Here is a 17,312-nt window from a genome sequence, read left to right as displayed (position 1 = left end):
GACTTGTAAAATCCTATGTGACCTGTGCCAGTATGTAGTTACATCAAATGTTACTCACTGGCTGGGTTTTCTGCCTGCAGTCTCCTTATTTGATCTGCTTTCTCTGCCTGCAGTCCCCTTATTTGATCTGCTTGTTCTGCCCTCCTCGTCCAGTTACCCTCATCTGCCCTCTTCTTCCACATGCTGCAACCTCCGCCTCCAGTTACCCTCATCTGCCCTCTTCTTCCACATGCTGCAACCTCCGCCTCCAGTTACCCTCATCTGCCCTCTTCTTCCACATGCTGCAACTTCCTCCTCCAGTTAGCTTCATCTGTCCTCTTCTTCCACATGCTGCATCCTCCTCCTCCTCCAGTTACCCTCATTTGTCCTCTTCTTCTTCCACATGCTGCAACTTCCTCCTCCAGTTACCCTCATCTGTCCTCTTCTTCCACATGCTGCATAATCATCCTCCTCCTCCTCCAGTTACCCTCATCTTTCCTCTTCTTCCACATGCTGCAGCCTCCTCCTCCAGTTACCCTCATTTGTCCTCTTCTTCCACATGCTGCATCCTCTTCCTCCAGTTACCCTCATCTGTCTTTTTCTCCCATATTCTGCATCCTCCTCCTCCAGTCACTCCATATTTTTCTTCCAAATGCTGCATCCTCCTTCAGTTACTTCTATTTGTCCTTGTATTCCATATTCAACATCTTCCACCTCTAGTTACCCTGTTTGCGCCTTATAACACATGCTGCCTCTTCCTCCTCCAATTACCCCATCTACCCTCTTATTTCATATTATGAAGCTCTAGTTACCCCCATAAACTTTCTTATTCCACAAGATGCCTCTTCCTCCTTCATTTACCCCATCTGTGTTCTTATTCCGCATTCTGTCCCTTCCTCTTCCTCCTGTAATGCCCCAAATCCAGTCTGATTGGTTCATATATTGTAGACACTGTCGCCTCCCTGCAGCCCCCCTAATCCCTCCTCTTATTGTACATGCAGTCGGGCTGTTAATGTCTAAACAACAATAGAGGTGCCTTTGTCTTTTGTGTGTGTGTGTGTGTTTTTCTTTTTACTCATTTTTTTATTTATTTTTTTAATGCTCTTCTTCTTCTTTCCCTTCCCTTGCACATGAACACTTCCGTTATGCAGCAAATAGGCCCTGCAGGAGTCGTAAGAGAAGAATTATTGCATTACACGAGAGTTTTTATGTGTTTTTTAAACCTGTTCTCCTAATTATAAATAATGACGGTGATATGAATTGTACGGATGATGTAGCGCAATCCCGCCATCTCCGAACTGGGGCTGTTTTAACCTTGCAGCGGTAATTATCCTCATTTAGGGAGACGCATTCTTCTTCTTAGTTTTTACTTCAGGTAGGAAAATGGGAATTTAAGTTTTAATACTTCTTCTTATTGTTATTGTTATTAAGGGACGGATGGCTTTTGTTAAACAAATTGGTATTTAATAATTCCCGGTGATAACAGTGAGGAGTTCATCATTTTTATCTGCGTTACAGATGGTGTTTTTGATTTAAAGGAGAAAGCCTCTGTATTGAATGATAGTGTGAGAGAGGCGTGCACTGCACAGATATCATACAATCTTGGGGCTCGTTTGAATTTAAAGTGCTGAAAAGTTATTGTAAATAGAAGATGAAAGGGTTTCTCCTAGTAGGAAAAGTGATTTGCATAAGGGTCACATTTTCTTTCCAGAGGTACCCCTGGTCTGCATAGATGTTCATCGGTAAGGTTAGTATGAAGCTCAAGACACCTGAAAACCAATTGCAGGTATAAATTGGCATCTACACACAATCATCTCTTAAATGAGCTTTAGTACGGAGAAATGCCTTTGTATCCTCTAGTGTTTGCTAGGTCCTGCTCTGGAGCTCTGAATGTTTCACAGTGAAAGCCGCCTTGAATATTTCTGAGTTGGAAAAGAAAAGGGAGTGCTTACACCGAACTGTCAGCAGGCAGTCCGCATCCCCGCTGATGAGCAATATTTTTCTTCCTCGTGGAATTAATGCGTTATAGCCGTGGTGTGACCAAATCTGTGAAGAATACTTTCAATTGGGGTTACCGTGCCACTGCAAATGTAACCCACAAGCACCACATTCAGTGTAATAGCTCCATAGGGCTATCACTACTTCTGCAAAGGGAAGTGGTCATTTTTGTGCGATGCAAAGGACCACCTCTGACAGGACTGAGGAGTTGGAATCTAAGCAATTTTGGGTTACATAAACTGAGGAGTCAGATGATTTTTGTACCCACTCCGTAGCCCTGCAAGAGCTGGGGAGTCTGAGTCGAGGAGTTAGAGCAATTTTGGTAACCTGGAGTCGGTGGTTTCATAGACTGAGGAGTTGGATGATTTTTGTATCGACTCCACAGCCCAGTGACCCCAAGTGTAAAGAGGACCTTACCAGTAAACCCATCAAACCTGTAGGAGTGAATACTGATGTAATAAATATTACTTCCTACCATGTGCCATGTACCATGAACCATTGAGACAGGGGAGCAAACACTACTTAGCTTGAAATTCAAGCGCTATACCGTTGCCATAGTTTTCTTACATGTTTGTAATAAACGAACAGTTGCAGTCTGAAGATGAAAGATGATATTTCATAACATTCCACTACAATGATTGGAATAGAGATGACGTGTTATGTAGATTTTTGCTGTGAAGCGGAGTCAACCTTTAAGATCAGCCCTCAGGAGACGTCCCATAGAATTCCTTAGTTTGTGCTGTGGGTTATTTTTTTTTTTCCATGAGAAGTCTCATCTGGGAAGACCCCGAAGTAGCTGTACAGCGAGACTGGCACAATGTGGGCATTCAGGCGAGCGGTGTTTACAAAGCACAGCCTCCAATCCCCAATGCTCTGATTGTCTGGGATGTGTAGTCCCGCCGCAGCCACGCTCCAGCAACGACTCTTCCCCAGAGCCGACGCCGTTCAGCATCACTGCAAGAGTTAACGGGAGATAAATGTAAAATGCTGGTAATCAGCTGTTTAGTTCTCGGAGATGAGAGCGGCGCCTTCTCTGCGCATTCTCTTTAAAGTCAAGGTTAAAGGCAAAAGCAATCTCGGTTAGAATTTTTTCTTTCTTATTTACATCTGACTTGAATATGAATTATGTCACTGGCGACTTTCACAAGCCACTTCTTCTGCATTGCTCACTCCGCATGCAGACTTGTGCACGTACTCCTGCTTTACGCCAACTTCCATCCTCTTTAAAATGCCGCAGATATTAAAACTTTATTTAGAAGCGATCAGTTTTAAGCTCACATTTGAATCTCTTAAGTCGATGACAGCTTTGTCAGTGCTGTTAACATTTTCAGGCCGTTTGTTGAAATCTGGTTTAGTCTGACTGGAATGCTGACTTGTTCAGGAAGGCTGATGTTGGCCTTGCCATCTCTCTACAGATTGCTGTGAAAGCTCTGCTGTAGGAAAAATTAAGCTGTTGTGGAAAGAGAGTAGAACCAACTTTGTGTGTTATTGCTGTCTGTATCTTCATCTGCGAGAATGTATCCCTCTTCCTGTTCTCACAGGAAGTTGCTATGTCCCTCCAGCAATGGCCCTGTCCGGTCGGCTGCTCTGCAGTCCTGAGGCACACTCCCTCCCTGGTAATGGCAGTCAACACCACTTATATGTTTTGCTGATGAACAACCGTTATGTTAGCACAGTAGTCTTCACTAACTGCAGTCAAACAGTGAGTCCTGGCACTCTCTCCCAAAGTCAGAATCAGTGATTTGTCTCAGAGTAGCTACGAGTTCAGATTTTAAATGCGAATTACTTTTAATGAATGCAGGTGTGACCGCGGGATACAGGGGGTTAACCAGAAGTCTGTGCGATCCTATGCGGATCATTTCCCTCACATGTGGCGTATGTGACGATTTCCACCACTCACTACCACTTGTCCTCCTTCAAGCCGGAAGGAGGAGGTGCGGTAGTGAGTGGTGGAACTCGTCACATACGTTGCATGTGAGGGGAATGATACGCATAGGATCGGATGGACTTCTGTGTAAGTTAGCTCCTCTAAGTCTCTCACGGTCACACCTGCATTCATTAAGATTTCGAATCAGAGTAGCTACAAACAAATTCCTGGTCAGAATATTCAGTTGGGTGGGCTCATAGTGGAATCCAGAGGGGTAGTTTTAATCTACAGATGTACCTCCAACGCACATTCTGTCACACTTCCAAACAATCTGCCCAACTATCTTCTAAACTTGGTCTGTTGGAAGATGGTTGAGCATGTGTACAGCTGGCAGACAACCAGACGAACAACTGATAATAGGTTGTTTGCCAGCTCCTATGTGTGGATCATCCTGCCCATCTATCATGCAGGTTGGTCTGTGTGTATAAGTCTTTTGAACAACTTTGTTATTGAATGCAGATATGTCGTTTAGCTTGCGCTCATAGTATTTAAGTGAGTTTGTTGTTTAGTTGTTTGGAGTGTTTGAGCGTACTTGTTGCACGGTTGGTTATGTTGTGCGGTTGGCTGTGCATTATGTTGCACGTGTGTATGAGCCTTTACTTGCCATCAATTCTCTATCTGCAGGGGAGCTGGAAGTACCCTTTAGTACAGTGTTCCCCAACAGTGCATGTTTTGTGGAAATCCACAAAGGTAATCATCTCTGTTGAGCCACTAATTACCTAACTTGTGCATATTTGTTGTTTTCTGCAAAACATGTGCTGTTGGTGGGCCTTAAGGATAGGGTTGGGGAACTCTGCTTGAAGAGATATTTGAAAGTGCATAAACATACCTATCCCAGTTGATTGCACACATTTTGACTCCTTTATCTGTGTGTCCCGGTATATATGGTAGCTTTCAATGTTTCCAGACAGTACAAGATGCCAGCCTCTGTGTAACAGACAGTTGTTTCTGCAAGTCTGGCATGTAATGGGACATGACAGTATTAAACCAATGTTATTTAGGGATGTATAACCTGCCAGAGATGGTCTTCAGCAGAGGAGCATTTAGCAGAAGTTGTTGTTGTTTAAAGTATATACTTTTTTTTTGTATTGTTCATTATTCAGAGAAGTGATGGGGTTATTGGGCAACTCTCATACACTGTCTAGACCAGAGCAGGATAATCCACAAGAGGCAAGTGCCTAGAGCCTAGTGGGTGTCAAAGGGCCAAAATGCTAGCTTCTCTGGCCCACCTCCCCCCTCAGCTTACCAAAAGGATCAAAAAGGGCAGCCAAAGTTACTTTGTTGCCTAGGGCCTCAATTACTGTTAATCTTTCTCTGGTCTAGACTACCACTTTAATTTTTTAAACCACAGTCATAGAAGCGACTTGTTGCTCACAGCAACCAGCGGTGTTTGCGGTCGATGACCCTAGCTGCTTTGGTTACGGCCTATCAGATTCCCGGCCTAGGCTCTAATCTCTCTTGGCCGTAGGAAGGCTATTCATTTGCCGAGATTGCTTTTCCCGGTGTCTGGAAGTTCAGGGCCTTCTCTGTTACCAGCATGTGGCAAATGATAATTAAACTTTTAATTACTATGTCCAGATGAGTAGCGTAATTACTGTCCCTTACATGTGACTTTAAACCAATTGGTGGTTTGCAGCGACACTTGATAAATGTGATTTGGAGACGAGGGAAGTTGTTTTACGGAGGTTGAATACAATGAGTTTACATCTGGTACGAGATATTATTGTGGCAGTTAGCGGGTAGAAAGCTGCGTGTTCTGCGCCTGATCTCAGCTCTGGGAAATCCTAGCTGAATGATGGAGAACTCGCCGCTGCAATAATTAATGAGGAGCTAACAGATGTAAAGAGTACCTGCTATTGATGTACAGGCAAGGAAGCTGATAAAGGAACTGGTTGTGTAAACTGACACTGCTAAGGACAACTACCTTTGTTATGCTACCCAGTCTTCCCCATGTACCAGGGGAGTGATGCAGAGCCTTTATACAGGAGCTAATTTTAAATAGCAGCAAGAGGCTGAGAACTGGGCAAAAGCTGCTATCAAAGATGACAGACGGTAAATAATGATTATGGATAGGGGCCAGGATCAGGAGTTATTTGAAGGACAACTGTAGTGAGAGGGATGTGTGGGCTGCCATATTTATTTCCTTTTAAGTACTACCAGTTCCCTGGCTGTCCTGCTGATGATCCTCTGCCTCTGATACTTCCAGCCATAGACCCTGAGCAAGCATGCACCAGATCAGGTGTTTCTGATATTATTGTCAGATCTGACAAGATTAGCTGCATGCTTATTACTGGTGTGATTCAGATACTACTGCAGCCAAATAGATCAGCAGGGCTGCCAGGAAACTGGTATTGTTTAAAAGGTAATACATATGGAAGCCTTTATATTCTTCTCATTTCACTTAAAGTGAACCAGAGACAAAGCACCCTCATGTATATTTTACCATATGTATCAGTGGGAACATTAGAGAAAACACCTACCCTGCTCTGTTTCATTCTTCACTGCTCAGCCTGCCTGTTACCAGCCCTGATAAAATCCACAACTGAGCGTTCAGTCTGGCTTTGCTATAATGACTCAGCTATAATGATTCCTGAGCGAAGCCAGACTGAATACTCAGCCTGGAATTTTATCAGGGCTGGTAAGAAGTAAGCTGAATAGTGAAGAATGAAACAGAGAGCAGGGTAGGTGTTTTCTCCAATGTTCCCACTGATATATATGATAAAATACATGAGGGTGCTTCGTTTCTGGTTCACTTTAAGGAGGGTTAGTAGTATGGGATATGGTGGAGGGAGATGAGATTTAACACTTATTCTGGGAACACACAATGCAACTTCTGGTCTGATCTATGAGATTTGGATGATTATTTCCGACCTGATCAATAAAGGGATCAATTTTGCGAAGTTCTAATCGGCAAATCGATCCCTTTATCAATTGGGAGCAGTTTGTACATGAACGCACAATACAACTTCCTAGCAGATTACTCGAAAATTGCGTTGTGTGTTCCCAGCATTAAAAGTCAGGAAGGACTATACTATAGAGGGGATATTGGGGTTAGGTGTGAGGAAGGGTTTAGGTTATGGGGCTAGGTTAGGGTTTGGCAAAAGGATGGACAAGGCAAGGGATAGCAGATCGACTGGAGTAACCACCGAAAACCCCAATAAAAGCTACATTGTTAGTAGATTATCCGTAATTGCAATTTACCAAGGTTTTCAGCCCATGCCTAAGAAGTGCTTGAAGACTGGCATGCAACACATCCACCTCCCTCTGTCTACACAGCCTGCTGTTAACTCCATGAGCCAAGCTGCTTCAGGCCACATGACCAAATTTGGAAAATTGCTCTTGCTTGGCATAGGAAGAAAACAATACACTTGTACCTCCTTCCCACTCCATAGGAACAGTGTCTGTACAGTGCTTGTTCCCCACAATGTCACTGAACGATTGGGCAATGATCCTCAAGGGAGACTTTAATTGACAGTGTGCACTAGTAGCGTTTACAAATCTGCCTTCTGATCAAACTGCTATTATTACAGCCAGGCAAGTGGCTGGGGGAGTAAAGATGACATTGTCCATTATGCACTTACTACTCATTTCCATAAAACAATTTCCAAGAAATGTGTAATAAACACCTTTTGTTTACCTTACAAATACCAGCAGGTAAACTTGCACGTTTGGTCTTTGAGAAGCCTTTAATACAAAGATCTGTTGGTGTGACGATGTCTTATTTTAAAAGAATTAGAAAATATCACAGTCCGTTTCCTATTGCGATATTCTGGCCTGCTCACCCGCTGTACGGCGAACGCTACGTCTTATCAAACCCTGATGTAATAAAGACAGAATCTGGATGGTTATTGGGTCATTAAATGCCGAGTTTCTCGGAAGAGGACAAGTCTGTCTTCCCCTGGAAGGTCCCGAGGAGCTGGGAACAATCAATATTCTCATTAAATTAGAGGAAGAAGCCTTGTGTTGCCACCAGAGACCACCGAGCCACATAAGTGAGTTAGGAATGTCATCCGCAATGTATCTTGTGACAGAGCTGCCTTCTCCAAGCATGCCGGGTTCTTCGGGGACTTTATCTAGGACTTGTGTCCCTAAGTCAGCAGAAATACAAAAGGAAAAAGGAGAACAAACATATTAATAACAAAAAGCCACAACTTCCCCTTTTTATATTGTAACATCTGTTGTGTATTCCCTCAGGAACAATAGCTCTGTGTTGGAATTTTAGAGCCTGGTTCAGTGGTGGTCACTGAGGAGGTTTATATAACCCTGGAGGTCAGCTGGCTTGTCCGGGAGTCTCCTACGGCAGTTGATGGGGCATCGGTGAACACGGCACTTCTGTGTAATTACAGAATTGTACTCGGCAGGTTTATGGCATTCTAGAGATAATCTGCTCATGTAAATAATCTTTATTATCGCAGTGCAAACACGAAGCACGGTAAAAGCCTGATCAGCCTTTTGGTCACCTTGTCAGAGAGCAATAGATCATTTTTATTTAGAAACCCTTTAAAGAACATCTAAACTTTCCTTGAGGGAAAAAAACAATGTAACATATCATTGCCTAGACCAGTTATTTGGTCGTTTTCATTTTGAGGAAAAAAATTACTTTTCAGCCTGCAGTCAGCCATGGGCTTTACAGACGTGGCGTTAGTTAATAGAGATGGCCAATCAAATGCTGATATGTCTGGCTTGCGTGCAATGCAAAATGAATGCACCTTGGATTTGGGCCAATTAAAATTGGTGGTAAGTGTCTAAGTTTGATTCATTAAGCTGCTACAGCGCAAGATAAAAAAATAAACAATTATGCACACCTTTTGTATTTGCCACGCGATGTGAAGTAGCGCAACTGCGATACATCACTAGCATGGTAGATACTGTGTTGATTAACCTAGTAGTGGCCGCACTAGTGAAATAGCACTACTTTACATCATGCAGCAAATGTAAATGCGTGCTCTATGTAAAGTTACGTGCGCTCTTTGTATTTGCGGCACGAATGAAGTTGTGCAACCGTGATACTTAGCATGGCTGTTACTATGTTAATTAACATAGTAGTGGGCACACTAGTGAAGTATCGCAGTTGCGCTACTTCACATCGATTGACAAATATAAAGAGTGCGCATAACTTTACAAAGAGCATGCGTAGCTTAGATGCATATGCTATGCAATAGGCCAGCGCGTAATCCTATAAGTCACACAATTTGGTGTATCCTCTATGGCTACTATCAGGAGAATGAAGCACCTCCCCCTTGGAAATATAGGAAGGGAGCATGGCCTGTGCTGCCACTCATCTTTGAACAGTTGGAGCTCAGGTGAAGAGGCCTGTATAACACTATTAGGATGAATTGAATGGCCAGACTGCGGAGAAAAAAAGGCCTCAGAACTGGAGCACCCAGTGATTGTGTGTTTTCATGTGAAGATCTCAATTTAGTTATTGGCAGTAATTAATAACTCTTATCAAACCTGGAGAAGGACAGCATTTTTGTAATTGCGCAGTGAGGACACTTGACTATATAAGAGGCAACTTGGACCCAGCAGACACCCCACTTTCACAGCCATCACAGAGATCCTATAATCTATGCTTTCACTTTAGAACAATGCAAAACCTCCATTAGCGCCAGTCTGCCCCAACCCCTCACCCGCTCTGCTGGCGTGCATGGATTTCCACGCCATGCAGCCACTTGCCATGAATTAGTCTCAGCTCGCACACCTGCGATTGGGCCATAATTGAAATAATAATTGAGATCTTTGCTTGGTGTAACTAGACAATATGAAGCAGGCGGATTGCCAGAAAGAGTTTGAAGGGCAGAGCAATCAATGGCTCGCGCACACACAACGTCTGGGGAGATGGAGAAAAAGCTGAGCGAAGCTGCTAGCGGGCAGGAGGCCAGCTCAGATTGCAAGCTCCTGCGGGAGCACCCCTCTGTCAGGCTGTGCAGTTATTCTGCAGGCTTATACAGAGGGCCTGCCTTTGCACCATCTATGGAGCCCTCTGCAAGGTTTGTGCAGTGGTGGGGTGTCTTGACACCCTGGAGAAAAAGGCACCGGAGACCAAAGCGGGAACCCAAAAAGCGTATTATGCTTAGATAACGAAACAAAATGTGTAAAGTAAGTTTGCTACTCACAAAGGTGGGTTGCAGAGTGTGGCAACCAACCACAGGAAGCAGGTGTAGACAATGAACCCGACTCCACTCGCGGTGTCCCTGGTGGGACTAGGAGGCGGTCGCTCTCCTTTCTAAAAGTAATGCTGGCAACACACGATGCAATTTCTCACTTTTTATTCCCACCGATCGGGTGATTATTTCCGACATGTCCGATCCGTTTATGATCAAGGAAGGGATTTTGCCAAGTTATCATCGGAAAATAAATCCCTTTATCAATCGGGAGCAGTTTGGAGCTGTACACGTTACAACTTCCTGTCCGATCACCTGTTGATTGGACAGGAAATTGCATTGCGTGTTCCCAGCATTACAGACCATCACAATGGTGGATACCATGTGAGGTCTGTATGTACAACAGTGTGTGTGTGTGGGAGGGGGGGGGGGGGGGGTATATAAAGCACAAATAAAGGCACCGTGGTGTGAATAAAACTGAGTTAAAAATGATCCTAAAATCCAAAAGGGGGTGAGGTGGCTTTCCTTAATTAGGATGGTTTTTCAAAAAAGCTAATAAAATTCCTTTGTCTTTTTAAAAAAGACTGTCCTCATTGAGGTAAGACACCTTACTCCTTTTTGATTTTGGTATTGCACTTAACTCCATTGTATTCGTACCTGGGCGCCCTTTTTGCCCAAATTGTTCTCTGCAAGGTTTCACCATGGTGGCTTCACCACACACCAGCCAGAAATAGACATCTTCGTGCAAATGTTGCTGCAGTGCTTCTCACCTCTGCCTGGAAGTTTCTGGAACAGCCAGCACTAGACTCTGACCAAACTTCCTCTCTTCCTGGCTGATGCAGGATACATTTATGTCACCATGCAGCTGGTATTTTATATAAGCTGCATCTGTTGTTTCAGCTTTATAGTACTCTGTTTTAAAAACCGTGGAGAATATCATTGCTATAAAGTCGGGGTTTGTAGAACAATGAGGCAAGTTGCATAAATGACTGCATAGCTGTAGGCCAAACATGTGGTATAAACTAACCGAGATAGGCTGATAGTCATCTGTTATTATCAAACATTTATGTGTGTCAGACTTGCCCACTGTCCTTTAAGGAACAGTAGTGAAAATAATATAATGATTAAAATGTTCTTATTGTTTACAATATTCATTTATAGATTATTTAGTCAGTGTTTGCCCATTGTAAAATATTTCCTCTCCCTGATTTACATTCTGACATGTATCACTGGTGGTGACATGACTGTGTGGAATGTTTGTTACTGAGAGTTCTATCCACAGGGAGATATTGCTTGCTTGGCAGTTGAAAACAGCTGTTATTTCCCACAATGTAACAATGTTCACAGACTGGAAACTGTCAGGACCAAGGTCATGACATCACACTGTGGGAGAGGTTTCACCACAATGTCAGCCACACAGATCCCCCAATAATCTATTTGAGAAAAGGTAAAGATTTCCTGTGGGAAAGGGGGTATCCGCTACGGATTGGGATGAAGTTCAATACTTAGTTAAAGTTCCTATTTCAGTACACTTTTCTCTGGAATAAAACTGTTCAAATAAATAAAAACACAAACTACAAGGATGTCAAGTTTACAACTGCTGATAATGTTGTGCTGAAATGACTAGTTAATTAAGAGATGCAGTCACTTCCTGTTTATGGTAGTTTATCTCATCTATGTGATGCTGCCTATACGCTGGCTGATTGACAGAGGATGAGCATTGAGGCTAGGGGCCCACTGGCAGAGCTTTTGCAGTGCTTGCTGATTGCTAGCAATAGGCAAAGCACTGCCCCTATGGAACCCTATGGGGGTGATTCTGCTGCAATCACAAAAGTGCTGCTTACAATGTTGCGAATGACCTGGAGTGATTGTGTACAAGGCAACAAGGGCTCCAGGAATCGCACAGAAAACTGCAGTACTTCTGCGATTTAAAAATCGAGAGTGATTTCTGGATTGCTACCGTGTCTAGTGAATCCCAGGCCTTACAGTTCATTATTTTAAATATCTCCTTTCTGCAAATATTCATCCTATAGGAATGGACCTGTGTCATATGATTGGTGTGCTAATAAAATAATATACACTATATTGTCAAGCTGCTACGCATAGTGCTGACATTACAAGCTAGTTATTTAGCACAATAGTAAGTATTCGCTATGGGAAAGAAATAACAGTGAGATATATTGTTAAGCATATCTATTACTATGATGCAAATGGTGTCACTTTTCTTGATTACCGTATATACTCGCGTATAAGCCGAGGTACCCAAATTTCCCCCAGAAACTAGGGAAAAGTGATTGACTCGTGTATAAGTCCCTCCCCAGTATCCAGATGTGCCCCCAGTAGAAGTCGTTCCTTCTCCCCATAGCCAGGTGTGCTCCAAAGATGATACAGCTGTGTCTGAGAGGCCACTAGATGGTGTCAGGGATATGAGACACAACGATTGCCACACAGGAAGAACATTCGATCATTGCACCGCTAACATGTTTCTTGCACGCTATGCTCCACAAGCCAGGGCACACAAGTAGTCTTGAGCAGTGCACTCTGCGCACCATGTTGCAGGGGATGCGGGGCACGAACACAGCAGGGAGCCAGCTGGCAAGAGCAGAATTACTAGTGTACGATCCTTACGCTCTTCTGCCAGTAACAAAACCTGTTTACCATTCGTTCTGTGTTCCACTGATTCACATATAAGCCAAGGGAGCAACTTTTCAGCACATTTTTTGTGCCTAAAAATCAGGCTTATACGTCTGTATATAAGGTAATCTGTAAAGGACAGGTTTTATTTATGCTCAGTTCTCACTGCTGGAGCAGTACCGCATCAGAATTGTATGGCTACACTGTACCACTCTGGAGGTCTGTTGCAATGCTGTAATCAGAAACACATGCGCCAATCTGTTGGATGAATAGAAGCTTTTCCGCTCTCTGAAAAAAAGTGTGCAGGTCAGGTTTGTGCAATGGACATGGTGTGAACAGACCCAAAAGAAAGCATTGGCCCATTCTACAGGTCTGCTGGAACGCGGCCATCCCATCTGGGAAACAGTCCTGCAGCAGCCCTAGTGTGACTTGAGCCCTAAAGTGATTGTGTGCAGAAGGCGATCCTTGAAAGACTCAGCACCATCCACTGGTAATGAACTACAGCTCATCCTGTTACCTAAACAGCCATTTAACATTCCAGCGGCAGGCCAGGCAGGGAGATGCATCACATTATCTCTCCATTCTAGGCAGATACGTGCATTGTGTGCTATTATCATTTAATATTAGCCCTGTTCAGAATCTGGAGTCCAGGAATGTGTCTTTGGCCTGTTTCGTAATGCGAGTAAACAATGGATCCTCTCAAGGAAAGGCCTCGGGGCCTGAGCGCATTCTCAGGTCAGAATGAAGGAGAGCCCGGGGTCTGTTCCAAACTCTTAGCAAGAAGAACATACAAATATTTTCTGAAGGTCTCTGGAGGTCTTGCTTATATAAGACATTAACCCCTCCTTCTCCCAAAAGCCAGCATAAGAATTAAAGTATACTTGCTACTATCAGAGTATGAGAATGCAAGGTACTCACTTCAGGGGCTTAGCCTGCTGTTTTCTTTTAAGACAACTGTAGTGAGAGGGGTATGGAGGCTGTCATAATTATTTCCTGTTAAACAATACCAGTTGCCTGGCAGCCCTGCTGGTCTTTTTGGCAGCAGTAGTGTCTGAATCACACCAGATCTGACAATAATGTCAATAACACCTGATCTGCTACATGCTTGTTGAGGGTCTATGGCTAAAAGTACTAGAAGAAGAGGATCAGCAGGATAGCCAGGCAACTGGTATCATTTAAAAGGAAATAAATATGGCAGCCTCCATATCCTCGTTACAGTGGTCCTTTAAAGCAGAACGCCAAGCAGAATGCAATACTGAATGCCATAGCATGCTTATATCAGTGTTGAAGCCCACATATCAGTCCATATCAAACAAGCCACTATGATTAGGAGCTTCTTCAGCAGCCAATACCTGGACCACAGACATAGCTGCAGGCCATGATCTCCTCACACAGAGCTGTGACCCATCCATATTCAATCTGAATAGTATAATGTGAAGGCAAAGAAATAAGTAATTATCAGCCAAATCTGCAGAGGATGCTTGTCATTATTTCAGCTGGGCTGCTTCAGGTATTTCTGTAGTTGAGGCTTGTGTTTTTTTAAAATGCCTATTATGCGGCATATGTCATCATTTGCTAGACACAAGGTTTTATCATTTAGCTGTCTGACTTGTTTGCTGTGTTGATTTCCTGTTCTAATGTCAGATTTAGCTCTGCTAAACTGCAGTCTGTGTTCTTTCTAAACTCCTCCCCCCCCCCGCCCCCCATTCCACCATCACCTACAGGAGGAAGTCGGGGAGAAGCCCTGAAGGGGGACCAGCCAGTGTTTTATGTTGAACACAGAGCTGATCCCGCCCACAGTAGACTGTAGAGGGCGGAGGTGGGAAGGGTCAGGTGATGGCAATGTGCAGAGGAAAAAACTCAACCTCTCTGGGCAACCTTATGTGGCAGCTGTATTCACAGTAGATTCTCACATAAGACCTGGCAGAATGATTGTCTCGGCTAAGTTTCTAACATGTGCATGAAGGTTCAGGTTATGGATTGTGCTACAGTGTTCTCCCCAGAATCTTTTTCCAGCCGGGTGGCATGAAAAAGTAGCCGGGTGGGGCGAGATGAGAGAATGCAGGGCCGGTGCTTCTGTGTGCAACTCTGCTTACGGCATAGGGGGAGGGGAGCCGATGACAGCCGGGTGGCATGAAAAAGTAGCCGGGTGGGGCGAGATGAGAGAATGCAGGGCCGGTGCTTCTGTGTGCAACTCTGCTTACGGCATAGGAGGAGGGGAGCCGATGACAGCCGGGTGGCATGAAAAAGTAGCTGGGTGGGGTGCAACAGGAGAATGCAGTGCTGGTGCTTCTGTGCGCAACTCTGCTTACGGCAAAGGAGGAGGTGAGCCGATGACAGCCGGGTGCTCACCAAAACTAGCTGGCTGGATCACCTGGCTATAAGGGCCTGGAGAGAACACTGGTCTTGCTCCTGCTTAGCTGATTGCTACGTCCATGGTTGCTCTTGAGTCAGATAAGCATCTGACCAGGCTTGTGGAAAGCTGGCTGACTCTTGTGTTAAAAAGTGTATGAAAACAATCCCGGCTAAGGAAGAAATCTAGTACCAGTTGCAACTTTGTTTTATATGTGTGTATATATAAACATACAAACTCCATGCAGATAGTATCCTTGTTGGGAATTGAGCCCAGGAATGCAGAGCTGCAGTGCCAGCGTGTCTCTTAGTGAAGCTCAGTACTGCCCGGGCAGAGATGCCCATTCTTTGCTGAGTCTGAGGATCTCCCATGACAGCTGTGTATTTAGCATCTGGTCGGAGTTCAGCTTTAAGTCTGAGCATCTCCTGTAATATCCCACCAGTTAGCGCACTCCTTTCTGTTTAATAAAGATTAATATAAATGGGATTTCCACTTTCGGACCCAGTGTGGCCGCCAGCGAGAGAATATTGGGATTTTAATTATATCCGCATAATAAAGAGGAAACACGGAGATACTTAATCTAAATCAATGTTCATGAGAGCCGCCAACGTGCAGCATCTCCAAGCCGCTGACAGATCCTGACACTGTAATGTGAGCAGGAGAGAAATCACTGGTATTAATGGAGACCGAGCTAGTGTCTGCCAGCCACCCGGTCTGTCACATGGCTTGTGTGTGCTGCAGGGATCTGCCTGCAGGGGGCGCACAGGGCTTTACGATGCTGAGGTCTGCAGATTGGGGGCCCACAGCTGCTGCCCTTCTCACTTACAGGAATTTGTGTGTATTTTTTATGCATAGCCCTGTCACTGAAGTGAATGGTACAGTGTAGTAAAACCAGCATTCTTGCTGCGTAGTGTTTCACTTGTGTAGTGTTCACATTGCATATGATGACAGCAATGCCATAGCAATGCAGAGTCTGAGCTGGCATAGGAAGGCATGCAACGTGCAGGACGCCTTATTGTTCAGCTCTGTGCTGCAGTCTGTTCAGATATTCCTTCTCCTCCTTATACTGGTTTGTGATTTGCTGTTTGAACATATTATTTGGGTAGCTTCCTGTATGATGAATGTGGATAATATTGGTAAGGTCCCTCTGTCCATCAATCCCTCCTTCCCTCTGTAAACCCATCCCTCCCTCTGCCCATCTACCCCTGTGTCCATCCATCCCTCCTTCCCTGTATCTTTGTCTTTCTATTATAATGTATTGGCAAGTTTATGCAGTCTGTCCGTCCGTCCATCTATCCATCCATCCATTTCACTTCATCAACCTTCTGTCCTTCCCTTATCCATCCTTTCATATCTCCATCCCTCTCTTCTTCCCTCCATCCATGCCTCTCCCATTTCTGTTTGGAACATGTTTTTCCCTCACACTTCAGCCTCCTAATCTGCTGTTGTCAAAAACAGAAGTGAGGAAAATCTCAAAGTCATAAATAAAATCAGAGTTACAGCATGAACTCCCAGGAGTGTGTAAGGGGCTACAAGAGACAGAAAAGCCCTTTTAGTGTTACACAGAACAAAAGTTTGCCTATTGAATAAAATCTGTTAACATTCTAACCGAGGTTTTTTTTTCACTCTTTGGCTTCTCCTGTAGACTCCTGCAGTGACTGACCATTGTACTCCTAACAGGAAGTAAGCAAAACTCCATAACCGAGATCAAAACAGTAGTTCAACTCTGACATAACCCTTTCGGTCTCCATCTAAATGTTGGAAAAAAGTTTGACTGGTTCTCTTTAAGGAGATGCAGCCTGCCAGTAGCGGTGCAGGGCAGACACCTAGAGGAGTATGCATGCACAGTTATTTAGCTTCTTCATAGGAGGTCTTGAAACCAGTGTCCCTCTCCTGTGCTCAGATGTGCATTGCTTCACAGCAGGCAAACACATGGTGGAACATGAGAGCTGAAACCTGACTGGTTACTGTAGAGCACACAGTGTTTCTTTTCCATCAGATCTTATATAATCCTCAGTTTGTGTTGGCGGGGACGTGACCTGGTGTCACCTTTCACTTTGCTTGGATTATTGAGCATATTCCCAGCTCCAGGCTGACAGGAGGTTTTCACGGCCTTATGTATTCTGCATTGCTGTGAGGCACTGAAATCCTCTCCATTCCTATTGTTCCCTGCAGCTGACTATGCACACCTGCTACTATCTTTTTTTTGTTTTGTTAATGCTGCAAGAACTCCTATCGCATGATCATTGATGATCACTATATACAGCGGAATAAAGGAGAAAGAAATGTCTCTCCATATATTTGTAGAGGACTTCTT

The 17,312-nt window shown here is 44.2% G+C and overlaps 1 protein-coding gene and 1 long non-coding RNA gene across 11 annotated transcripts in view; one reads left to right on the top strand and one right to left on the bottom strand.

The window, feature by feature from the left end:
• Window positions 1–17,312, top strand: part of PLXNA1 (plexin A1) — a 508,150-nt gene that overhangs the window by 223,835 nt on the left and 267,003 nt on the right. The window lies entirely within an intron of this gene.
• The window catches only part of LOC137532514 (uncharacterized), a 37,548-nt gene continuing 27,807 nt past the window's right edge, over window positions 7,572–17,312 (bottom strand). The window contains exon 3 of the long non-coding RNA XR_011023944.1: window positions 7,572–7,992. This is a non-coding gene — a long non-coding RNA (uncharacterized lncRNA). The remainder of the gene's footprint in view (window positions 7,993–17,312) is intronic.

The sequence above is a fragment of the Hyperolius riggenbachi genome, chromosome 9 (genome assembly GCF_040937935.1).
Source record: "Hyperolius riggenbachi isolate aHypRig1 chromosome 9, aHypRig1.pri, whole genome shotgun sequence".
NCBI classification, from domain to species: Eukaryota; Metazoa; Chordata; class Amphibia; order Anura; family Hyperoliidae; genus Hyperolius; species Hyperolius riggenbachi.
Note: the sequence above shows the minus strand (reverse complement) of the source record. Positions and strands in the feature narration are given on the sequence as shown.